The sequence below is a fragment of the Nothobranchius furzeri genome, chromosome 18 (assembly GCF_043380555.1).
Source record: "Nothobranchius furzeri strain GRZ-AD chromosome 18, NfurGRZ-RIMD1, whole genome shotgun sequence".
Lineage (NCBI taxonomy): Eukaryota > Metazoa > Chordata > Actinopteri > Cyprinodontiformes > Nothobranchiidae > Nothobranchius > Nothobranchius furzeri.
In genome coordinates, this window is record NC_091758.1 from 12427108 (window position 1) to 12453053 (window position 25946).

The window sequence follows — 25946 nt, forward strand, 5'->3', positions numbered from 1 at the left end:
TAGCAATTAATACATATCAATTATGACCAATAAGATGTGATGATTCCATACAAATATGAAATATCAATCTGAATGATCTTTGAATGTTTAATCAGAAGATTCTAGGGTTCTTTACTTCTTCAGGGACCATAAACACACTTCGTATTAATTCAGACAGAAACAAGTATATAGTTTATAAAATGAATTTAATTCTTTTTCCTAAACTAATGATTATACGTGACAAGATATGAATATTGAGATGTGGTGCATGTGAGGTGCTGTGAGGGAAGCTAGATGTTGTAGCAACCGTTCTTTGTATCTGAGAGAAATTGTGAAATCTGGGTGTAAAAAAAGTGTTGTTTGGTTCTAAACTAGAGAGTTGTTTATTAAAAACAGCATCAACGCAATCTGTCGTGCCAAGTCTACGCACCCTTGGTGTGGAGGTTCTCGTTCGGTTCACTGCCGGTGGAGGGAACTCTGATATCAGGAACCCGTAGATAGTTCCGATAGGACCCGTCCAGTCTGAGATCCCTCCAGGTGAAGGCAGGAGGCTGGAATGCTTATTTGCGTCTAAGGTTGATGTTTGTTTGGCTTAGAGATGGTTGTCTGGTATCAGCCGCAGCGTTGCAGAAAGGCTTTGACAGGAGGTCACAGAAGAAGATGGTTTCAAAAATGCTTCTTTCCTGAATTGGCCGGTTCGAGGGTCAGCCAGAAACTGAAAGACTCGGGAATTAAGTCTTGTTTTATTAAACTACGTTGTTATGATTTCTGGCCAAGTTTGGCCAATCAGAACTGACACGTTTCTGAGTATTTACCAACATCCCTCAGAAAGCCACGCCCTCCTTCAGATACAAGATTGTTAACACTGTGAATATGAATCTTTAACCTTATGTGAAGCGTATGTTAACCTTAGTATGTAAATTATTGTGATGTGTACAGTATGAGTGTAAACAATGATTCACATGTTAAATCACACACTGATGTGTGACATAAATTTATATTGTAACAATATTCATTTTAAATTCATTCATTTAAGCACAGATTATTCAAACATTTCATGTAAACCTCTTGTTCATTCATCACACATGATTATTGTAAACTTGTGAGCTGTAAAATCGTGGAGTCTTCACTTATTCAGAGTGAAGAACGTTGATGTCTGGCGTTCACACAGTGAGTGCAAGAACCTTGGGTGAGAATGTTTGTTTGAATGTTTTGTCTTCATGGGAAGTAAACAAGCACTGCAGAACCTTCCGGGTTTGGAAGGCCAAACAGAAAGTGGATTCATTTCTGCAGATGAAAGGTCATTATGTTGGTCAATATATAGGTGAAAATGGCCCCTTTTGGTACGTTACAGCAGGCTTGCCCAAGAGCACAACTGACAGATCGAGCAGGGTGTGAACCTGCAACCCTCTGGTTACAGGATGGCTGGCATCTCAACTCCTCTGCTTCTCAGTAAGAAAAACTTATAAAACTGAAAAGTGTGAGTATGATATACAATGTTCTTAAGTAATATTTCTTCTCCAAAAATATGAATGATAATTAAAGAATTTCCTAACAGCACACAAAACAAAAAGACCTCTGACTCCTCCACCATGAGCTGGGTGATGATGGTCCCCAACGCTCCAGTGACCCGAGAGCGGTTCAGGTCTCACAATCAGCTCTTCTGTCCAGTTCACATCCTTCAGTTCAGCAAGGCCCACTGGGAGAAGAGCTTCTCTATGCGTGCACCTAAAGTCTGGAACTCTGCCTCTGCAGGTTAGGCAAGCGCCTTCGATTGCTGCTTTCACATCTCGTCTGAAAACGCACTATTTCTCCTTGGCTTTTGACCTGGTTCTAGTATTAAGGCTTCAGGTTTTACATTTGTTGATTTTATGGTTCTAATTGCCTGTTTGGCTTTTATTAGGGATGTTCTGATGCAACTTTTTCACTTCCGATCCTGATATTGCAGCCTTCAGTACTGATCAATACCGATATCGGTCCGACACAAAATCAGCACCAATCATACATACTTTTACATATTTCGTAGTGTGAAATGTATGAAAGACTTGATCAAGTGATATTACTCAGAGAACAAAAGCCACAGCAGTAAGCATGAAAAAAAACACAGTTTAAAAAGCATTGGTTGCATAAATATAAAGCTTAAACATCATGTATGACAAATGATCATAATGATAAATAACAAAAAATATATTTTAAGTCAATAAATAAACAAAAAGATATATTTTTGGAGTGCATAATAATAATTGAAGGTCACTTTAGTTATGTTTTACTGTCAGCAAATGGTTGGAACTGCTGAGGGAAGGGACACGTGGAAAAACAACAATATTGTCCATTGACCAACTGCTACAAGTTGAGTGTCCTAAGTTTCAATTTCACACACTGCAAAAATCCTTCTGCAGTGTTTTGTGATGCTGCTTCGAACGCACAATGAGGCTGGACGTATTAAACTGTCCTGCTTGTGTTGCACTGAGCCACACGGCCTTTTTCAGACTTTAATGGAGAATACTGCCACACGGCCGACATTGCTCTTGCTGCGCTACTTTGCTAGCATGCACTGTTCTGATCTTGTGCTTTGCACGCTGGATAGAATTGCTGGAATGAAATTTAAAGAGCAAGTCACCCCCTACAAGAAACTTACTTCACTCCCTCTTCATGTTTGAAAAATGCAACAAATGCTGTTGCCTAGCAGACCGAGACGGCGGAGCTGCTAACAAATACACACACACAACGGCATTGTGACATCATAATGTACCAGTTTACATCATAGCATACCTCTTAGCAGATTTAAATTCAAATACAGAGCAGAGTTTTTACCTGATGACGGCGCAACACTGACAGTTTTAGGCAGAATATTTAAACTTTAACTAAGATGCACTGAAGTACCAAATTATTGACCACACGTGTCTGCAGCGTGATTAGACACACATTTATATAGTTTATCAGCAAAAAAAAGTTGGTTTGGGGTTGACTTGCTCTTTAAAGCGGAACAGACCGCTAATATCGGAGGTTTTTGATGCAGTCCAACATAACCCAATACAGTGTTTTTGGGCCCACATCAGACCTATTTCTGACAATGATATCAGAATGGGACATTTTTATTCCTTTAACCATCTGTGTAATTGTTTACGCTTGTTTGTTTGTTTGTTTTTATCTGGTTAGCTGTAATGCTGTGTTGAAAGAGCTCAACACTAAATTGGATGTCAGTCATCAGCATCATCTGCCAGTTTTACCAACAGACCGCTAACTAACGTTAAACATGGTGGATAAATGTCACTGTTTTGTAGTTAAATCCCAACATGATCAAAACAAAAGAAGAAATTGAGTCTCTACACGTCATTTTGTAGATCAATGGCTAAACAATGTTCCCGTCAAAGCATCAGTGTGTGTGATGCTACAATGTCCCTGGTGCCGTCAGCAGTGGGAGGATGTTTTATTTAACTAGGTAAACAGTATTACTCCTCTCAGGCCTTACATCAGGTGTTATGTTACTGACATCCAGACCATGTCTACAACTGAATCTGGACTTTCATTTTAATGTATTTTGTTGGGATTCAGACCAACAGGACAGATATTGAACCACCCTTTACTGTTTATTATGGCAAAACAACATCAGCTAAAGAGCAGAGTGTGATTAATGAGGACTACCAGACCTTAGTTACATCACACAGGTGTTTCCTCTTCAACTGTCCCACACCTGCCGAAAGCACGAATAGGAATGATCCGAGACGAGAAGCGGCTCCGCAGATGATGGAGGCTGAGTGGATCAGCAGATTACCGGAAAACACGCAAAAGACTGAAAACGGAATAAAAACCAGGAGAGAAAAAGGATTGCGTCACAAGCAGACGCTGACGTAATTGTGTTTGTTAGGAATCGGCAGCTGGATGCGGCCGATCGCATCAGGCCCTGCCGAGCACACAAAGAACCGCAACACCGGGAGCCAGACACCGGCCCGGTTCTCCTGCTCTCGGGGCACCGGAGCCGCAGCTCCATCCATCACGCACACACACTCACGCTCACCGGACACAGCATCCGCCTCCGCCGGCCTTCTCCCCAAGTATCCTCTCTCCACCTACCTTCAGATGAAAATCCAGTCGAATTTTAATCCATGATCAACTGAAATCCGCCTCTGGCTCCGTTCTCCCGCTGCGGCGCAGGAAGGGCGACAGAATGAGCGATCAGGAGGCAGTCGGGTCCGGTGTCCTATCGGTGAGCCGGAGATGCGCCCGCCGAGCCCATAGACTCACGATGATCCGGAATCCGAATCAGCCCAAATGTGCGTGAGTGTGTGTGTGTGTGTGTGTGTGTGTGTGGGGCGGGGGATGTCTGCTGATCTACCCCCCTCTGGAGATACCTTCAGCACGAAGCTAAAGCCCTGGTCTAGTCCTCCATAACAGCACGGCCTTTCGGTCCTGCAATTTCTCCTCCACACGCACGCGCACACACCCGCACAGCGCACACACCCGCACAGAGCGCAGCGGCTCTTTATTTAAAGCGATAGAGCATAAAAGATCTGGATAGGATAGATCCATATAGAATAGATCCAGATACCAAATAGATCCAGATAGAATAGATCCACATACCAGATAGATCCAGATAGAATAGATCCAGATACCAGATAGATCCAGATAGAATAAATCCAGAGACCAGATATATCTAGATAGAATAGATCTGGATACCATAGATCCATATACCAGATAGATCTAGATATAATAGATCCAGATACCAGATAGATCTAGATATAATAGATCCAGATACCAGATAGATCCAGACAGAATTGATCAAGATAGAATTATCCTATGTGCTGTCAAGAGCCCACCTGGAGCGGGTACTGCATGCCTTTGTTATTTCTAGGCTTGATTACTGCAACTCTCTCTATGCAGGGTTGTGTCAGTCATCACTGCGTCGCCTACAGGTTGTGCAGAACAGCGCAGCCAGGTTCCTGACTGGGTCCAGGAAACGGGACCACATCAGTCCGGTTCTGACCTCCCTGCACTGGCTTCAAGTTCGCTACCGTTCACAATTCAGACTCCTTGTCTTTGTTTTTAATTTCTTCCAGGGTGGTGCTCCCCCCTATCTGGCCACGCTCCTGGACAGACATTCCCCATCACGTGCTCTGCGCTCCTCTGACCAAGGCCTGCTCGTTGTCCCTCGTTCTAGGTGTCGTACTCGCGGGGACCGGGCTTTCTCAGTCCTAGCACCGTTACTCTGGAACCAGTTACCACCCTCAGTTAGGCTGTCCCCATCTCTGCCAGTCTTTAAGAGCCGCCTAAAAACACCTCCTCCGCTTGGCGTTCCCTGAATGTATTTGAGTTAGGCCGTCATTTATGTTGATTTTATCTCACAGTTTTCATTGGTTCAAATCTTCCATTGTTTTACACATTTGTCTTCTACTAGAATGTTTCACCTTTTTTGTAATTTGTAATCTGTAATTTGAATTGCTTTTATTTTCTGATTTATTCACTTTATTTTACTTTGTACTGTACCATGTTCAGCGCCTTGGGCTTCCTGACAGGGTTGCGGAAGGCGCTTTATAAATAAAGCTTTGATTGATTGATTGATTGATCCAGATAGATCAAAATAGAATAGATCTAGATAAAACATATCTAGATAGAACAGATCTGGATAGAATAGATCCAGATAAAACAGATCACCATATGATAGATTCAGATAGAACATTTCAACATTCAACAGATTACCATCCAACAGATAGAGGTAGGTACAATTCCTAACAAATGTGTTTGTTGGCTGTTTTGTCACTTGTAATTTCTGGTTTGACTTTTGCCTTCTCTTATTTTCTTACTCATCTAACCAGCACCTTGAAGGAACCTTTGTAATTTAGCTGTACCCACAGCTTTCTCTGTTGTACAACAACAATAAAAACTTCTAACTTCCGTTGTGTGCAAGTTTCCAGCGACAGGGAGGCTCACTGTTGCAACCTGGCCCTGGTTTGTCCTCGTGGATGAGGTGTTGGGGAGAGGCCTTCCACCAGGCCTCCTGTCCCCATTGCCTCCATCCCCAAAGACACTCCAGGGCCAAGTTCAGCAGGGGGAACCGGGATGACAGGGAGACGGAAGGAAGTCAGGAAGGAGCACATCAGAGAGGACATGAGGCAGCAACAGGAAGGCAGGACAGAGGGGAGGCCAGAGAAAAGACCGACAGAGAGAAATTATTTAGTTGTAACTTTGATTTATTTGTTCTTGTTGAAGTTATTTGGGTTATTTTTTTGAATGAATTACTTCATGTTAATGTTGTTATTTTAATACATTTATTACAACACATATTAACTGGTTACATATTGCCAGTTTTATCGTTTGCTGTCATTTTTAAACCCATAGAACATGAACAGAAGGGACGATAATATGGGGAAAAATCTATTTATAAGATGCGAAATTATTTAAAGATTAAAACAAATACAATAAAAATCGTGACAGTTATTTACACTTTGTGCTGGATTCATTTGAGTGACTTTTTCCTGGACTGTTTATTTCAGAGGTAGACCACCTCGAGGGCCGGTATCCAGCAGGTTTTAGTGATCTCCCTGCTTCAGCACACAGATTTTAATCAGCGGGTGAATAATAGCTTCTGCGGAGCTTGATGAGCTGCTGAACTGCCGAATCAACTGTGTTGAAGAAGAGAAAAATCTAAAACATGCTTGGTGGAGGGACCGTCTACCCCTGGTTTATTCAAATCAAATGGGCAGAAAGTCTTTGGGAATGTTGCTGGATGTGCTGAACATGGATCCCAGACATGGATGGAGTGTTGGAACTGAGACCCGTGGCTGGACTTGTTGTGGTGAAGCATCGTAAAGGGTGGTCTGCAGAGTGCTTTAGGATGCTTCCTGCCACCGTCCACTCCATCAACGGGGTTTTTGGGCTGGCTCAATCAATGGCTGTCACTGCTGATTGCCTCCACACCAGCCTGTCCCCTATTTTCTGCATCATCTGCTTTAGCCTAATCCTCCAGGGTGATGATGTCACCAGTACTGAGGTAGCCCCTGGCAGAGCCCATGTAGGTGTTGATGAAGTGGCCCTGGTGGTCACAATCTGCCTGCAGGAAGATGGATGGAAGCAGTTTTCTGTTTCTGTAGCACTGACCAATAGGACTGCTGGGAGGCTTGATCCAGACGTAGAAGCCGTTGATTGCACCAACTGCCTTCTGGGAATGCTCTGTGGTGTTCCCTCCCAGCAAACTCACAAGACACAACCTCCAGATCCTCAGGAGTTTTAGGGAGGTGTATGACCTGGTGGAGAATGGCCACCACCTCCTCTGTGACTTGATGGACAGCAGAACGAGATACTCCAAACACACCTGAGATCACCCTGTAGGATGTTCCATCTGCCGCCCAGAAAGGAAACACCAATGTCTCAACTGTGGCGCCCTTAGTGGTCTAGGAAGGACCCAAATTATGCGGACTAGGTAAGATTGGTCCTCTCAAGCATCCTACCTGGACTGGGACACACGTCCGTCCTCAGAGTGTGGGGTGAACGGGCCATTCAGTTACTGTACAAATGATAAACGACCTGGGGACTCATTTATGAAGCCTGGTCTAAAAACTGCATGAATCATTTTCTACACGAACTTTGTGATGCATAAAGAAACACCTGGTGGCAAAATGTGGCAACTTTAAGCAAACTCTGACCCTGGTGTGAGAGCACAGACAAGAAACTTGTGTTTCAGCCAGTGAGGGGGTGACATGGTGAATTTAAGGTGAAAGTTAAAGTCACATAGTCATCACTAGGGATGGGTAACTTTGACATTTGAATCAATTCGGTACTAATTCCCGGTACCTAGGAATCGATACCGGTACTTAACAGTACCAATTTTCGATACTTTTGAGTGTTTATTATTTTAATTCTCTTTTATAATTAAATATATATTTTTCTAAATATATAACAATATTTGATAAATATCACGATAAATAACATTCAACTGTTTGTATTTTAACATCGTTCTTGTAGTTTTATAAGCTGATAATTAAACTGAAGCAAACATCTTTACTGTGAACTAAATTTACTGTGTATCTTCATTCCTTTTGCCGTCCTTTTTCTTTGATTTTTCCTACTGGGAAGTTAGAATTTCCGAGGAGAAAGCGAACGCACCATTAGATGATAACAATGGTGGCAATGGAAGCTAATATACCAAGCTAATGTCATCTTAAACAGTTTATTTAGCTGCTGGAGCAGATTAAAACGATGATGCCTCACACTTAGATCATTGTCACTGGTTTCATCTTCACCCAATCACCCGTCACATTTAGTAAAGTGAAGCCAAACTTTAGAGCGCGTTCATGTTCTTCTAGTCGGGAATTTGGAGTTCCGAGGAGAAAGCGAACGCACCATTAGCGAAACGGAAGTTAACATATCAAGCCAATCATATTTACCTACCGGAGCAGATTAAGATGAGGATGTCTCACTTAGATCGTTGTCGCTGGTTTCATCATCACCCATTTACCCATCACATTTAGTGAAGTGGACCCAAGTTTTAGCGTGCGTTCTTTCTGCCATGCTGCTCTGTTTACAACTGGCTCGCAGCGAGCGACGACATAACGCTCTTGCGCATGCACAGCTGTCTTGGCAAGTTCTCGTTATGAAGGACGGGTACCGAAACGAGGCACCATTTGAAATGATGTGAATTGGTGCTCGGTCGGTACTGTGGAATTCGGTCGGTACCTTAAAAAGTACCGAATTCGGTACCCATCCCTAGTCATCACACACTGGCGAAATTCCTCTCCACATTTGACCCATTCCGGTGGGGAGTGGTGAGCTGCAGACACAGCACAGAAACAGGTTTAACCCCCAATTCAACCCCTTGCATCCCATTTCAGTGGCCTAGTGGTAGAGCGTCCGCCCTGGGACTGAGAGATCGAGTTCAAATCCCGGTCGGTAAATGGCCTGTATTTGATATGGCGCCTTCTAGAGTCCTGAAACCCCTCAAGGCGCTTTACAACACAATCAGTCATTCACCCATTCACACACACATTCACACACTGGTGGGGATGAGCTACGATGTAGCCACAGCTGCTCTGGGGGGCACTGACAGAGGCTGCCGAGCACTGGCGCCACCGGTCCCTCCGACCACCACCAGCAGGCAACGTGGGTTAAGTGTCTTGCCCAAGGGCACAACGACAGCGACAGACTGAGCGGGGCTTGAACCTGCAACCTTCCGATTACGGGGCGAGCACTTAACTCCTGTCGGTCGGGTCATGACGAAGACTTAAAAAATGTGACCCATTGCCTTCCTGCTTGACACTCAGCTTTAAGGGGTTGGATTGGGGTTTAAACCGCCAAACAGTACCTGAGCGCAGCCACAGCTGCAGCTCACCGCTCCCCACAGGGATGGGTGAGAAGCAGAGATGAATTTCACCAGTGTGTGACGATGACCATGGGACTTTAAAGCTGAGTGTCAAGCAGGGAGGCATTGATCCCGCTTTTAATGTCTTTGGTGTGACGTTATCGGGATTTGAACCCTGACCTCCCACTCCCAGGACGAACACCATAGGCCACTGAGAAGGTTGTAAGACACATTTACAGACTTGTAGACACACACGCGCACACATACACACACGGGAAGCCAAAAGTGGGCCACCACCCCTGCCCTTGAACTGAGAATAAAAATGAGAATCTGAATGAAAATACGTTGCTTTTAGGCATTATATCACACTGCGTTCATTTGTAAGTCTTCAAAGTACTTGTTGGCACATTCTCTGATCCACAGCGCATCCGTAAGATAGCTCTTTTAGAGGCGGAGACTGCTGCCAGCCGTGCACCAGCACACCTAACAACAGGCATATCATTCTATCCACATATGTGGTGCTGTCAGGGCAAATTCCACACTCAGAGGACTGACAACTTTCATGCCACGTCACTGCCGCTCACCTTTCCCTCCTGCTACACCTAGAGCCCACAGAAACAAACAGTGGAGATGAAAAAATAAGATTAATTAACTTCTGCCTACAAATATTTTTTATTTAGTCGTTTTGGGAACACTTCTCTTGGCTGTGTTCCACATGTCTAAGAATATTTTGTGTTTTGTCCAATCAGACTTCAGCCTCTGTTGTTGCTAGGGAGAGTCTAATTTGCCCTAGGCCTTCAGAATCGGTAGAGCAAGTCTTCCTTATCCATACTGGTCTCCTCCCCTTCTGGTCTGCAGCAGAGAAGAAATGAATGCAAGTGAATGGTGCTATCAAAGCTGTTTTCTAATCCCCTCTGCCTTACACCCTGTATCATCTACAGGGATGTGAGAGTTTTAACTATGTCTGAAAAAATGTATAAATACTACGACTACAATACAGACGTCGCATATACGACATCACCGCACAATCTCCTCTCCCAGCAGCTGCTGCTTGCCACATGGTCAGATATCTCTCTACGTCTAATGCTCCTTTTGTCCAGAAGAAGGATTCGAAGCTCTCTAAACTAATCCTCTCCCCTTCTCTGTGTCTGATTTGGTGATTTGGTGAGACGAACACTTGTAGTTCTACACGTCTTTTCACACAAAACCTAAAATAACGTTCACCGTGCTTTCCTTGCATCACATAATGTCTCTAAGATTCACAGACATCGTGTGAAATCCTCGGCACAAATCAAACAGGTTAACAAAATGGGTTTCACTTGTACATTGAATTGCATTCAATTGTTTTTCTTATTTCTTGGGACCCATGGTCCGGAAGTGACGTGGGCTTAGATTTCTTTAACCAATCAGCTTTCAGATTCACCTCCCTGAGCCTTCCAGGTGGCTCACTGTACGTCATAGCTAAGCTATCTTCACCTAGCTTTGCTCGGCGAGGATTCATACATTGCTTAATGTATTTTATACCTACAATGGCGGACAGAGGAGGAAAATTGGATTTGATCTCAGGAAATATTAAAATTCCATTTTCAACATGGACTTTTTTTAGTAACGCTGGACATGTTTAGACATGCTAGCTGGTTGATGGAACTAAAACACAGAGATTAACTCTGGTAGTCATTGGTTTTCCTGAAAGGAGGATGGATAAATAATCCACATATCCAGTGATTATTATTTATTTATTATGTCTTATTGCATACTCAGCCTTAAAAGAATAGGCAGCTTACTTCATAATACTCATTTACAGGACCCTACACCAACACCTAGTGGTTGCAGAACACACAACATTATTTAATTATGTATTACAAGAAAAATGTAAATGATGATCCAGAATTGTTGATATGCATGGCGATACTGCACTACGCTGTAGTGTAGTGCTGTACAGTAGGCCTGTAGGCCTCTCTTATCTTATTAAGTGGTAAAACTTGCACAGATTGCTGTCTAAATACCTTTTGCCCCGCTAAGGGAAGGTGCTAGAACCTGGTCCAAGTCTCCAGTCAGAGTCCAAACAGATACAATGGTACAGCCTTGTTGGAAAGGAAAGGTGGATCTTTGAATGGTGTATTGATAATAAATGTTGGAGATAAAATGCAGTGATTAAAATATTAGCTGCAATTCGTGTGCCCCTGAAGGAGAACACCAACTACACTGAGGTCTTAAACTCTTTGGTAAATTAAATATTCTGAATGGATTTTATGAACGGGATCATTACAGATCCAGAGATCATAAACAAACTCATCACCTTCCACAGGCATCATCTTGTCCCCAACTTCCCTTTAAGGATGAGCTTCTGATGCAAATTTCTGCCTCTCATCCTGTTTGATTAGAAGATTCAACGTTTTCTGTCTTTCTTTCTTTCTTTCTTTCTTTCTTTCTTTCTTTCTTTCTTTCTTTCTTTCTTTCTTTCTTTCTTTCTTTCTTTCTGTCCCTGTGTCAGTCTCTCAGTCCAAACAGGCAGGAAACTGGAGAGCGTTCTATTTATAGAAACCAACCGCCTGTTCAACCTCCCACCCCCTTTGGTGCAAAGACATACACCCACACTGATGCACACAAAGCATCTGTAGACAGCACATTGGATCACAATGTACAATGTGTTTTACGCACACACACACACACACACACACACACACACACACACACACACACACACACACACACACACAGAGAGAGAGAGAGAGAGAGAGAGAGAGAGAGAGAGAGAGAGAGAGAGAGAGAGAGAGAGAGAGAGAGAGAGAGAGAGAAACATGCAGAAACTGAAAGTAGATTAATCTATTTCGATTGTAAATACAGGAACAGAGGAGACACAGAATTAGAAATGACGAGTGTAATAAAGCCCTGAAAGTGCATCACGGTGCACATACTACTGCATTATTAATTCAAGGAGCGTAGAAACAGGAACATTCCCTTTAATGGAGACAGGGGGAGGGACTTCATTCCTATGCAGCTGGTGTGTCTGTGTTTGTGTGTGTGTGTGCATGTATGCGTGTGTGTGGTGTGTGTGTGCATGAACGTGCGTGCATGCCTGCCTGTCTGTGTGTGTGTGTGGGGGGGGGGGGGGGGGGGTAAAGACAGCCCTTCATTTATCTCTCCTTCTCTCTGCTACTCTCTAAAAACAGAAGAACTACAGAAATGGCTGGCAGTTATCACACACTTCCAAACACAGATGCCAGTTTGAAGCGAGTGAAAACAGTGAGGTGAGGCCAACAAAATAACATGAATGATTTCTGCTTTATTTACTAAATCCACACACAGACATTTAAAGTACAAGGTAATTTAAACAAATCTTGAATTGCTTAATAAAGCATTCCCATTCGAAGCCCTGCAGAACATTCCGTTCATAATTATGTAATTATGAATATTTTCTAAGACTCTGACTTTCCAGCTCGGATGAGATCCTACACTGCAGTGACGATGACTCAGCCTATAATGTTGCCATGGAAACACTGCCTCTTTGCAATCACTCTCTTAGTAACAGTGCAGTTGCTGAGGAACAAACCTCAGTGAGTGAGTGTGTGTGTGTGTGTGTGTGTGTGTGTGTGTGTGTGTGTGTGTGTGTGTGTGTGTGTGTGTGTGTGTGTGTGTGTGTGTGTGTGTGTGTGTGTGTGTGTGTGTGTGTACTTAGTAAATGCAACATACTTCAGGACCCAGGGATTCTAAATTTGGAGAAATTGTAAAAAGAAAAGTACAAATTATACTTGCTGTGATTCCTGTAGAATGTATGAACACCATCTGATCGGGTTTTGTTTTTGTTTTAGGTGTGGTAGCTATACATGCATAATATCCATGGAAAAGAAGGTTGAAGGCCACAATCAAAGCGGCACAGAGAGAAGCGAGCCAACTGTCAGAGCTCCAGAAAGGCACAATGAGAGTACAAGGACCCAAGAGCTACAGCCAAATACCCATACCTGAAGCACTGGAAACTGCCAAACAAAGGCTCCAAGCCTTTGCCAGCCCCCTAAAAACATACACGAAGCCAGACTAATAAACCGGCTCTTCTTGACCCAACCAGCTAAAGTGTACTCTCAGTGGCAGGGTAATAGCAGAGCAGACCCACCAAGGCTGGAAACTGAATAATACTGGAAGGGCATTTGGGAGAAGGAGGCATCACACAACAGCAATGCAAAGTGGCTAGCCTCTCTAAAAGAAGACCACAGCAACCTCCCTGAGCAGAACCCAGAATCCATCACTGTGGCAGACATCCAAGAAAGAGTCTCAGGTGTGAAAATCTGGACAGCACGGGATCTGACATGATCCACACCTACTGGCTCACTGCAGCTGCTAAAGGATGGGACTCACCCTGAATGGCTAACTGAAGGACACCCGATCCTGAAGGACTCTTCCTAGGGAACGGCCCCATCCAACTATCGGCCAATAACCTGTCTCTCCACAACATGGAAGCTCATGTCAGGCATCATTGCGACTTAGGCCCAATCTCAACATTTGCTCTACGCCCAGCGCACTTCAGCAAAGTGCACTTGGAGAAAGTGCCCTGTAAGGCTTTGAGTGCGTAGAGCACAAGTGTGCAAATAATTGTAGAATTGAGACCGGGAGCATTGCGTCATCGATCGCAACGCATGCGAGGATGCTGGTCGCTGTGAAACTTTTTTTCACAAACTTTTACTAACAATTTTTAAACAAACAGCCAAACAGTTGTTTGAAATAAATTCAACTTTTTTGCTGCTTTGTCTGAAAGGTTTAGAGCATCAACTAATCGTCCTAAAATTAACTACTTTCATTAGAAAATACATTTTTTCAGAAAAGGAACTTGAGCCTTTTCTACTGCAGCAATGACTTGTGGGTAATTCCCTTGCCCGAGGTGCGCATCGCTGCAGACTTTGGTGAAGTGCAGAATAACGGTGCAATGGGGGCATGGCCAACTTCTGCACTTGAGAATCGGGACACCCTACGCACTCGCACCCCTAGCCGGGAACGCGCAAATGAAGGGCGCAAGGGTGCAAGTGCGAGTACTGGGATTGGGCCTAAGATAAGTGGGCACATGGATCGATACATGATCACGGCAAAGAAGGGCATTGACAGAGATACCAGAGGAGCCAAACACCAGCTGCTGATAGACCGAACAGTCGTCCAAGACCACAAAGTCTGACACACCAACCTGCGCATGGCCTGGATTGATCATAAGAAAGCCTATGGCTCAACACTGCACTCACGTGTCAACGAATCTCTTTTGTATGTTAATTCTGTGTTTGTCCTTGTCTATTTTCTTGTTCTTTTTTTTTACACAGTTTAGTAAAAATAGTTTTTTTACCTGACATGTTTCAGCTCTAGCCATCATCAAAAATCACCGGTGTTGGTGGATCCACTTCCTTTTCTTCGCGGCCAGCAGCGGTCAGTGTGGCCCTCTACCACCCGCGTCCTCCCTGCTGATGACACTGTCCCATGCGTAATCCAACATGAATACTCCATTGTCTCTGTTCATGGTTTTATGTCCACATCTCCTTATTTTTATCGCTTCCTTGATCTATCTTTTATATTTCTGTTGTTCGGTGTTTATGATCTGGAATCTGAGAGCCATCATTACAAACTCAATGGGGCTCTGTAAAACCACCCTTGAGGCCAATTGCACAGGTCTGAACTTGATCATAAGACATATTTAACTCGTTTTTGTAAAGATGTAAATCTACACATAAAATGAATATCACACCCTTCTAACAAAAAGGCTCTCCAAACATTTGATATACTGTATGTGCATTTTTGCATGAATTCTTATAATTAATCACTGATTGTTCACTTACATGTATTCTATTCTATTGTACACTTAATTTGTTCACTTGTTGCTTGTTTTTAAGTTTGTTAATGTTGTTGTTTTTTTTTAAAGTGAAACTGCACATGACATGCAGTTTTCTAATAGAGGTTGAATCCCAAAAACACACATATTTTATTATATTTGTGAAAGCTGAAGCTGAGGATGACATTTATGTAAAGAAAAATTGGGATGTACAAAATATTATATAATATTTTTATAGGAAGTTTTGTCTCAACATTTTTTGTGCACAAACTCTTAAAAATTAAAGAAATATATGAGTGTTAACTTGCATTACAATCTTATTCTTTCTGTGATCATACCTTAATTTGAGGATTATTGTGGGATGGTCTATTCATAAATGCCCATGTCAGACTGGTCGGCTGGATAAGGGAGTTGAGCTGGGGCGAGCGTGACTTTACCGACGCGGAAGTGCTAGCGTCGGCGAAACACCGGCTCGCGGTTTGATCTAGGAATTCCCCGAGCGTCCGAGCGTCAATGAGGCGACACGGAGATGCTGGGTTTTCCAGAGGTAAGAAACAGAGCTTACTGTGAGTAGACAGTTCGTCGGGTAGGTTGGTAGAATACTCTGATTGCGGATTAGAAGAAACGATGACTGAGTGGTGAGCTGGGGAGGCGACTTCCGTATATAGTCGCGGTTGGTGGTGTAGGTGAGACGTGGAGGAATCCCCACAAGGAGCATGCTGGGAGTTGTGGTCCAGGGTGGAGACTGGCTTGATGAAAGAGGCTGGTTTGGGGACTTGGGCTCTGACAGGACCCCCCGGTCCAGGGACGGCTCCTAAAGTCCCAGGGCGGCCCCGGCGGTCCCAGAAGTCTGAGATAAGGGAAGGGTCCAGGATGGAGCGGGCCAGTTCCCAGGAGCGCTCCTCTGGGCCGTAGTCCGCCCAGTCGACGAGGTATTGCCATCCTCGACCTCTGCGACAAGCGTCCAGGACGTGTTGGATGGTGTAGATGGGCTCACCGTCGAGGAAGTGGGCAGGCGGAGTTGCCGGAGCCAGAGGCAGTAAGAGGGAAGATTCCACAAAGGGCTTAAGCAGGGAGGTGTGGAAGGTGGGATGAATGCGGAGAGTCGCCGGCAACCGCAGCTGGTACGAGACTGGGTTGATGACCTTCTGTACAGTGTAAGGCCCGAGAAACCGGGGAGCGAGCTTCTTCGATCCGGCACGGAGGCAGAGGCCCGCGGTGGACACCCAGACCTTATCCCCAGGAACATAGGAGGGACCAGGACGGTGTCGGCGGAGATGTTGGTGAGCGTAACGGGCATTAGCCCGGGTGATGGAAGCTCGTGCCTTGATCCAGGCGTTCTTGCAGCACCTCACTAAGGATTGCGCGGCAGGAACAGCAACTTCGGGCTCTTGGTGGGCCAAGACAGGGGGCTGGTAGCCATAGCAGACCTTGAAAGGGGACATGTGAGTGGTCAAGGAGGTGTGTAGATTGTGGGACAACTCTGCCCAAAGGAGGTTTGTAGGCCACTGCGAGGGTTGAGCCGAGACAAAAAACTGGAGGTACCGACCCAGCTGTTGGTTAACCCGCTCCATCTGGCCATTGGTCTGCGGGTGATAGCGTGAGGATAAGCTGACCGATGCTCCCATTAGGCTGCAAAAGGCTTTCCAGAAACGGGCTGTAAACTGGGGACCCCGGCCGGAGACCATATCGACAGGGAAGCCGTGGAGGCGCACCACGTTCTCCAGGAACAGTTACGCAATGCATCGGGCCGAAGGGAGACCCAGAAGGGCGGTGAAGTGGACCGCTTTTGAGAAACGGTCTCTGACCATGAGGACCGTATTGAGGTTGCTGACTGGCGGGAGTTCCGTGACAAAATCCAGGCCCACGTGGGACAAGGGACGGCTGGGCACCGGGAGTGGTCTGAGAACTCCAACGGGCCTGGCTTGGTGTCTTTGAGCAAGCACAGATGTCACAGGTGCTAGTGTATTCCTTAACATCCTTAGCCATGTGTGGCCACCAGAGAGCCCGCTGGAGGAATTTAAGAGTCCAAGAGAACCCCGCATGGCCTGAAATGCGTGACAAGTGGGCCCAGGAAAGTGCCTTGCAGGATGTGGGGACATAGAGACAATTAGTGGGAGTCTCTGGAGGTGCGGGGTCGTCCCGGAGGGCGTGCTGAATAGTCTCCTCCAATGGCCACCTCAGGGGGGCCAGGAATCGGTGATCGGGTAGAATCGGTGCAGGCTCAGACGTGGGTGTGGAGTGTGAGAACTGACGGGAGAGGGCATCCGCCTTCTGATTCTTGGTTCCGGGGTGGTAGGCGAGATGGAACTCATAGGGCTCGAAGAAGACGGCCCAGCGGGCCTGGCGAGGATTAAGCTGCTTGGCGGAGCGAATGTGAGTCAGGTTCTGATGGTCCGTCCAAATCGTGAACGGCTCGGTAGCGCCCAGAAGCCACTGTCTCCATTCTTCCAGCGCCCATTTTATGGCCAGCAGTTCGCGATCACCCACGCCATACTTCTGCTCAGTGGTGGAAAACTTCCTGGAGAAGTAGGCGCAGGGATGGAGTCTGTCGTCGGGCCCGCCTTGGGACAGGATGGCACCGGCGCCGACGTCCGAGGCATCGCCCTCTACCACAAAGGGTATAGTGGTATCTGGATGGCGGAGGACGGGGGCAGACGTGAACCGGGTGACCAGATGGCGGAAGGCCCGAATGGCATCTGGAGTTAGACGAAACGGTTGGCCAGGTGGGCTTGGTCGGATGAGTGAGGTGAGAGGTGCCACAATGTGCTGAAGTTCTTTATAAAATGGCTGTAAAAGTTGCAGAAACCCAGAAAACTCTGCAGTTGTTTCAGGCTCGTCGGAAGGGGCCAGTCAGCGACCGCCTGGACCTTTTAAGGGTCCATGGTTTTGCTTTTATCCGAAATCATGAAGCCCATGAATGAGATGGTCCGCTGGTGGAAAGAGCATTTCTCGGGCTTACAGAACAGGTTATTGTTCAGGAGCCGGGTCAGGATGGCACGAACATGGTGGAGGTGTTCGGCCTCGGACTTGGAATAAATGAGGATGTCGTCCAGGTAGGCAAACACCCACCGGCCCAGCATGTCGCGGAGGACATCATTAATGAGGCGTTGGAAGACGACGGGGCTGTTGCACCACCGGACATTGGTACTCCCAATGACCGGTGGGTGTGATGAATGCGGTCTTCCGTTCATCCCCTGCTTTGATGCGGACCAGATTGTAGGTGCTCCGGAGGTCCAGTTTAGTGAAGATCTGCGCATGGGAGATGGAGTCCAGAGCAGTCGTGAGGAGTGGCAGGGGATGACGGTCCCGGATAGTGATTTTGTTAAAACCCCAGTAATCTATACAGGGACGAAGGTCGCCTTCCTTCTTCTTCACAAAGAAGAAGCCTGCAGCACCCGGGGATGAGGAGGGTCGGATGAAACCCTGGCCTGGTTGATGTATTCATCCATAGCTTTGGATTTGGAGGGAGAGAGAGAGAAAAGGCGCCCTCGGGGGGGCAGCTTGATTTCCATGTCATATGGGCGGTGAGGCGGCTGTGTGATGGCACGCCACTTGTTGAAGACTGCGGCAAGGTCTTGATAGGGCAATGGCAGATTGGGCGGTGAAGGTCCGAGACCACCAGCCGGGCGGTCTGCCATGGGTGGAGGAGAAGAGAGGTGGGCCTGGCACTGGGTCCCCCAGCCTAACAGGCAGTTCTGGGACCAGGAAATCTGGGGGTCGTGGAGATGGAGCCAGGGGAACCCCAGGATTAGAGGAGAGGAGGGAGCGGAGATTATCAGGAAATGGAGGGTCTCCTGGTGGCCTTGGGTGATCATCTGGAGTGACTGGGTTCGGTCTTGGACAGGATAGGGCTAGAGAGGTCTGCCGTCCACCGAGGTCACCGGAACAACCCGTTCCAGGGGGGTCAGGGGGATCCATAGGCGTTTAGCCAGATCCACATCCATGAAGTTGTCGGCGGCCCCCGAGTCCACCAGAGCCTGCATCTGATGTGAGGTCTCACCATGAAGGAGGGTCACAGGAAGGAGGAGTCGGTGGGAAGAGACAGGGGCAGAGGGTGACCTGGGCTGAGCTACCCCGATACTCAGTGGGTGCCTCCATTTCCCGGCCGTAATGAGCAGTCCATGTGGCGGTATTCGGGAGAGCTACAATAGGCACAGAGACACTCGCGCCACCATCGCTGTCTCTCTACCGGGGAAAGGTGGCCTAGCTGCATTGGCTCCTCAGTTGAGGTGGGTCCGGGGGCTGGCGTTGGTGAGCAAGGCAGAGGTCCAGGAGTCCTGAGTGAGTGAGCGTAGGACCTGGGCCGAACCAGAACCCGCTGGTCAATGCACAGCGCCAGGTCGGCAACTTCACCCAGGGTCTGGGGCAGTTCTCTTCCCATCATCTCTTCTCGGATGTAGGGTGCCAACCCCTCTAAGAAAACAGCCCGAAAGGCAGAGTCATCCCATTGAAGTTTGGCAGCGATGGTGCCAAACTCTGACGCATAGGCGCACACTGAGCGTTCCCGTTGGCGGAGTTTTAGGAGACGTGCCTCAGCCCCCACTTCACTACTGGGTGGAACGAAGGTCTTCTTGAGGGCGGCCACAAAGGCAGCATAGTTGTTGCAGGCAGGGGATTTAGAATTATAAAGAGCAGCGGCCCACTCCTGAGCGGGTCCAGAAAGAAGTGAGGTGAGGTGTGCCACCCGAGAGTGGGCAGTGGGGAAGCGTCCTGGTTGGCACTCAAATTGCATGTCGAGGGAGGCGAGCAGACCATCTGGGCTCCCAACCTCCCCATTCCACCTCTCCGGATGGCTGAATTGTGGCTCCTCCTTAGGCGGAGCGAGGGCTTGCTGCTGGAGTGCATTGAGGGACGTAGATAATTGAAGGGTGAGGTCGGTTAGGGAGTTCACGTTGGTGTTGAGCCGATTGACCAAAGCATGGAGCTGAACAACCTCATTCATCATACGCTCAAACTCTGCTGGGTTAATGGACTCAGTCATCCTGTCAGACTGGTCGGCTGGATAAGGGAGTTGAGCTGTGGCGAGCATGGCTTTACCGACGTGGAAGTGCTAGCGTCTGCGAAACACCAGCTCGCGGTTTTATCTAGGAATTCCCCGAGCGTCAATGAGGCGACACGGAGATGCTGGGTTTTCCAGAGGTAAGAAATAGAGCTTACTGTGAGTAGACAGCTTGTCGGGTAGGTTGGTAGAATACTCTGATTACAGATTAGAAGAAACGATGACTGAGTGGTGAGCTGGGGAAGTGACTTCCGTATATAGTCGTGGTTAGTGACGTAGATGTGACGTGGAGGGAATCCCTGTGAGGAGCATGCTGGGAGTTGTGGTCCAAGGTGAAGACCGGCTACATGGAAGAGGCTGGTTTGGGGACTTGGGCTCTGACAGCCCACTTGTATAAAACTTTAAAAGTGCATTACGTAGAAATGAAGTAAAACTGACATCCTGTGGTAAAATGTTGTTACTGCAAACACTTTAAACAACTCTGGAGCTTTTTGCTGGCCTTTGTCAGATTAAAATTGTTGTTGCTGCAGCATTAGCTCACAGGAGACACAGCAACCCCACACTCACTGATGGTAAACAGTAGTAACATCCCTCCATCCTTTGTTTTGAAAAGTATTTTAAAGTATTCCAGAATTTTTCTAATGTAGCTTAGTTAAATTGGAACAAACTGATTATCCAGGGGTGGGCAATCCTGGTCCTAGAGGGCTTCTTACCCAGCGTGTTTCCCTGCTTTAACACATTAGTTTAATCAGCAGGTTATTTTAAGGCTTCTTCATAATTTGATGACATGCTGAACAGGTGAAACAACCATTGAATAAAGTGTGTTGGAAGAAGGAAACACCTATAACATGCAGGATAGCAGCCTTTGAGGATCAGAGTGGCCCGCCCTACTGTAAAAACTGTAGAACCTGGTTTCTTCTTCCTCAGTAAGTGAGGCAGCATCAGAGGTAACTGTAGAACCTCATCTGTGCTTGAACCTTTTTGATCCAGTTGAGCTTTCCGAGTTATCAAAAATATTAGCTTCATCTAAACCTTCAACTTGCATTTTAGATCCAATCCCAACCAAATTATTTAAAGATGAATTTCGTTTGGTTACTGCCCCCATTCTAGATATAATCAATCTATCCTTAGTAAATGGATATGTACCACAGGATTTTAAGGTTGCTGTAATCAAACCTTCACTTAAGAAGCCTTCTCTGGATCCAGATGACCCAATGAATTATAGAACAATATCTAACCTTCCATTTTTATCCAAAGTCCTGGAGAAAATAGTGGCCATCCAAGTATGTGAGCATTTAAACACTATGATCTGTTTGAGGAATTTCAGTCTGGTTTTAGAGAGTATCACAGCACTGAAACTGCATTAGTGAGAGTTACAAATGATATTCTTATGGCCTCAGATAAGAATCTTGTGTCTGTTCTAGTCCTGTTAGATCTCAGTGCTGCTTTTGATACAGTAGATCACAATGTTCTTGTAGAAAGACTTGAACATGTTGTAGGGATCAAAGGAACAGCGATAGACTGGTTTAAATCCTACCTGTCTGATAGATTTCATTTTGTAAACGTACATGACAAATCGTCTTCATACTCCAGGGTTACTTGTGGAGTACCACAGGGTTCAGTGCTTGGACCAATTCTTTTTACTATATATATGCTCCCAATTGGTAAAATCATTAGACAGCATGGGATAAACTTTCACTGTTATGCTGACGATACTCAGTTATATTTATCCATTAACCCTGATGAACCTAATCGGTTAGGTAGATTACAGGCTTGTCTTGAAGACATTAAAAATTGGATGACTCTAAACTTTTTGCTTTTAAATCAAGACGGACATTCTCATCTTTGGACCTGAAATCCAGAAAAGGAAATTGCTTAGCCAATCACCTGACCTGAATGGCATTACATTAATCTCCGAGAACAAAGTAAGGAACCTTGGTGTTATCTTTGACCAGGACATGTCATTCAAATCCCAGGTTAAACAGGTTTGTAGGATTTCCTTTTTCCACCTTCGGAATATTGCTAAGATTAGAAGCATCCTTTCCAGGAGTGATGCTGAAAAACTAGTTTTTATTACATCAAGACTGGATTACTGTAATTCATTACTCTCAGGAAGTCCACAGAATGTAGTTAAAAGTCTTCAGCTTGTCCAAAATGCTGCAGCTAGAGTTCTGATGAGAATTAAAAAGAGAGATCATATCTCTCCTGTCTTAGCTTCCCTACATTGGCTACCTGTTAAATTCAGAATAGATTTTGAGATCCTTCTTCTCACATATAAAGCTCTTAATAATCAATCTCCACCATACATCAGTGATCTGATTGTTCCATGCTGTAGCAGAGTGGGTTTACTTCCTGTTACCCAGGTCAGCCAGAAACTGTTCAATTTCTCTCACTGAAGTCATCTTATCATCCCACTTCTGACACCAGTGTGACAATTAAATTCTCAGGAGTCAGTAATGGCAGCAGTATCGAACAGTAGAACTCCCTTTATTAGCCATGGTCAGAGCCAGATCATGAACAGACACCCCCTTCTCACTCGTGGTTCACCAACTTAAATATGCCACTCAGCACTCCTGGGTAACAGGAAGTAAACCCACTCTAGTAACTGCTACAATACGTTCCTAACAGAGCACTCCGCACTCAGACTGCAGGTGCATGTGTGTGCTCTGTCTTCTCCATCCCCAGTGAGTCGTGGTGGATGGCTGCTTATACTGATCCAGGATCCTTTGGAGGTTTCTTCCCGTTAAAAGGGAGTTTTCCTCTCCACTGTGGCTGCATGCTTGCTTAGTATGAGGATTGCTGTAAAGACTCTGACACCAGTCAGAGACTCGATGCAACCTGCTGGGTTCCTTATATAGGAAACGTTTTACTGATTGGCTGAATTACCTGACCTGTATTGAAATGTGTACTGTGTGAAGTGTCTTGAGACGACTCTTGTCATGACACCATACAAATAAACTGAAACGAAGTGAAAAGAACATAATGATTACATCCTCTACAGAACACTGGGAGGTTCACAGCAGAGTGTTATATAAGTCTTCTTTGGGTCTGCTGTAGGAAAGAAAGTTTCAGGAGATCCTTCCAGCCACTACCCATCACCTTCTGGAACATGTCATTACCTGTATATCAATTAGTTTCAATTCACTTACTTAAAAAATAAATAAATAAATAAACACCCAGCAACAATTCTGGTATTACCTTTTGGGATTAAGCTATTGTTTTCATGACACCATCATATTAGCAACATTAGGAACTTGACAAGAGTTCTAACTTTTGCAATAAATTATAACACTAAAATCCCTAAATATAGAAATTATAAAGAACAAAAACATTGATTACAAAATTAAACATTTCAAAAAAGCTAACTGAAAAATAACCAATTGTAGACTTTAAAAAGGATGCCCCTGGCTTCATGAGTCCAGCTCATAGCCTCAGTACTTGGTTCTCCAGGATGGTCATCAGCATCTGAAAAACAATGAAAATATTTAAACTTTCCTGATGCTCTAAAGAATGCACTGGTTGGTTTTCCATGTACCAAATAAGGTACTCACCACAATCACTTAAAATGTTCTAGTATTTTCAAATCAGACAGATTGACCGTCTTACACATTTGGAAACCAGAGACCTTAATCTCTGGTATCTCTCTCTCTCTCTCTCTCTCTCTCTCTCTCTCTCTCTCTCTCTCTCTCTCTCTCTCTCTCTCTCTCTCTCTCTCTCTCTCTCTCTCTCTCTCTCTCTCTCTCTCTCTCTCTCTCTCTCTCTCTCTCTCTCTCTCTCTCTCTCTCTCTCTCTCTCTCTCTCTCTCTCTCTCTCTCTCTCTCTCTCACACACACACACGCCCGCGCACACATACACACACGCACACATACACACACACAGGTTTTCACATGTGTGTATGAGATGTTTTCTTATGAAATAGAAGGAAAATTAGAAAGGAGGAGATTGCACCAAAACTGTAGGTTGGTGTGTTAAACATGCACTTTAACACCAACTGATTTTCCCCACTCAAAACCTGGAGGGTTGTTTATCAACCGGCTGGACAGCTGACTGAAGCAGACAACTTTGGACTTTAGATTGTGTTAGCATCAGCAGAGATCTTCAGAACGTTGTCAGATGCTGCAACGGTTGAAAAACAAGTTACCTCCAAATCAACTTTTTTTGCTGATAAACTTTATAAATGAGTGTCTAATCATGCTGTAAACACATGTAGTCGAGATTTTAGCACTTTAGTGCATTTTAGTTAAAATTTAAATATTCTGTAAGTGTTGCACCGTCTTCAGGTAAAAACTCTGCACCTGCATTTGAATTTAAATCTGCCATCGCTATTGGCTAAGAGGTATCCTATGATGTCAGCTGGTACCATATGATGTCACAGTCTCTGTGAGCCTGTGTGTGTAAGTATTTGTTAGCGACTCCACCCTCCTGGCCTGCCAGGCAACACCTTCTTGTGGCACACTTTTCAAACAGGAAATGAGGGTGGAGTAAGGCTCTGGTAGGGGGTGACTTGTGACAAACTGCGCCCATCTGCCCGCAGGTAAAACACGGCAGCACTGTAAGCAGTCCACAGAGCAGAGGAACAAAGACACAGTGTCAGGAACCCATCTGCCTAACGGGCACTACCTGGAACACGGTGGGGAGGGTGGAACACCATCTCACCACAAACGCATCTTTGAAAATATATGACTTATCAATCAGAAAATGTTAAAATCGTGGTGGGGTGACGTAATTTCTGGTGGAGTTCCATGCACGAGACTTTAGGTCACGTGGATTCTGGAGTCAAACAATCACTTCTTGGGGCAGCAGTAGCTCAACAGGTTGAGCGAGTTGTCTAGTAATTGGAAGGTTGCAGGTTCGATCCCGGCTACGGACAGAGAATTCTGCTGTTCTGTCCTTGGGCAAGACACTTAACCCACCTTGCCTACTGGTGTTGGCCCGAGGGACCGGTGGCGCCTGTGCTCAGCAGCCTCGCCTCTGTCAGTGCGCCCCAGGGCAGCTGTGGCTACATCGTAGCTCATCACCATCAGTGTGTGAATGGGTGAATAATGTGCTGTAGTGTAAAGCGCTTTGTAGTCCTTACTCTGAGAGGCGATATACAAGTGCAGGTCATTTATCATTCATCATTTATAAGCCATGGAGGTAATTACCGTTGGAGCCCCAATCTGCCTTTTTACTACAGCCAGGTGACTCTCAACTAAGAGAATTAACAGAAAAAGAGGGGAATATGAGCAGGCCAGGACCCATGTCCCTGACAGACTTACAACACATTCATTCCCAATAGAGATGTCACTCCCTGTCCTGTCTCCCCATTATGTTCAGTCATGTGTGTGTCTCTGTTAATTGCTCCCACCTGCCTCTCGTTTTCCAATCACCCAAGCTCCCAGCCCTCATGTATTTAAACCCTCTCAGTTCTGTGTGTTTTGTCGGTTCATTGTTTCTATGTCCAGCGTGTTTTATATTAAAGCCTTTGTGAACCGTTCCTGCCTGCCTGCCTTTTTCACCCGTGTTTGGATCCTTGCCTCCGCTCTTTTGGATCCTTGCTTCCGCTCACCTCGCCCACACGCCGGTACAGAATGAACCGACCCCCTAAAGAATCCAGCGGGGAGATTCTCCCCTGGGAGTACCTGCTTCAATGGCTCACCCCGAACCACCGGCCGGCTTCTCCTCCTCCGGCGTCGCCTCGCCGCAGACACTGCCGCCGAACCCCGGCCTCTGCGATCCTCTCCACCTTCCCGGAGCTAGATGGGGGGTTGGGCTGGGAGACGCAGCTAGACCGCTCCTGCTATGTGGGCACCAGACTGGCTGTGTGCTCCCCCGGAGTTGGCCCACGACGTTGGGAAGGATGCCGAGCCCCACCGTCACCCCCTGTCCCA

The 25946-nt window shown here is 45.9% G+C and overlaps 1 protein-coding gene across 2 annotated transcripts in view; it reads right to left on the reverse strand.

Moving 5' to 3' along the window:
- The window catches only part of fbxl16 (F-box and leucine-rich repeat protein 16), a 56414-nt gene extending 51909 nt beyond the window's left edge, over positions 1 to 4505 (reverse strand). Inside the window, exon 1 of one of the 2 annotated variants that reach the window (XM_015968930.3) lies at positions 4054 to 4505. The gene's annotated coding sequence lies outside the window, so the exon portion shown is untranslated. Of the gene's footprint in view, positions 1 to 3629; positions 4020 to 4053 lie in introns of those variants that run through there. The other variant, XM_015968931.3, reaches the window with a different exon arrangement.
- Between the last annotated feature and the right edge of the window lie 21441 nt (positions 4506 to 25946).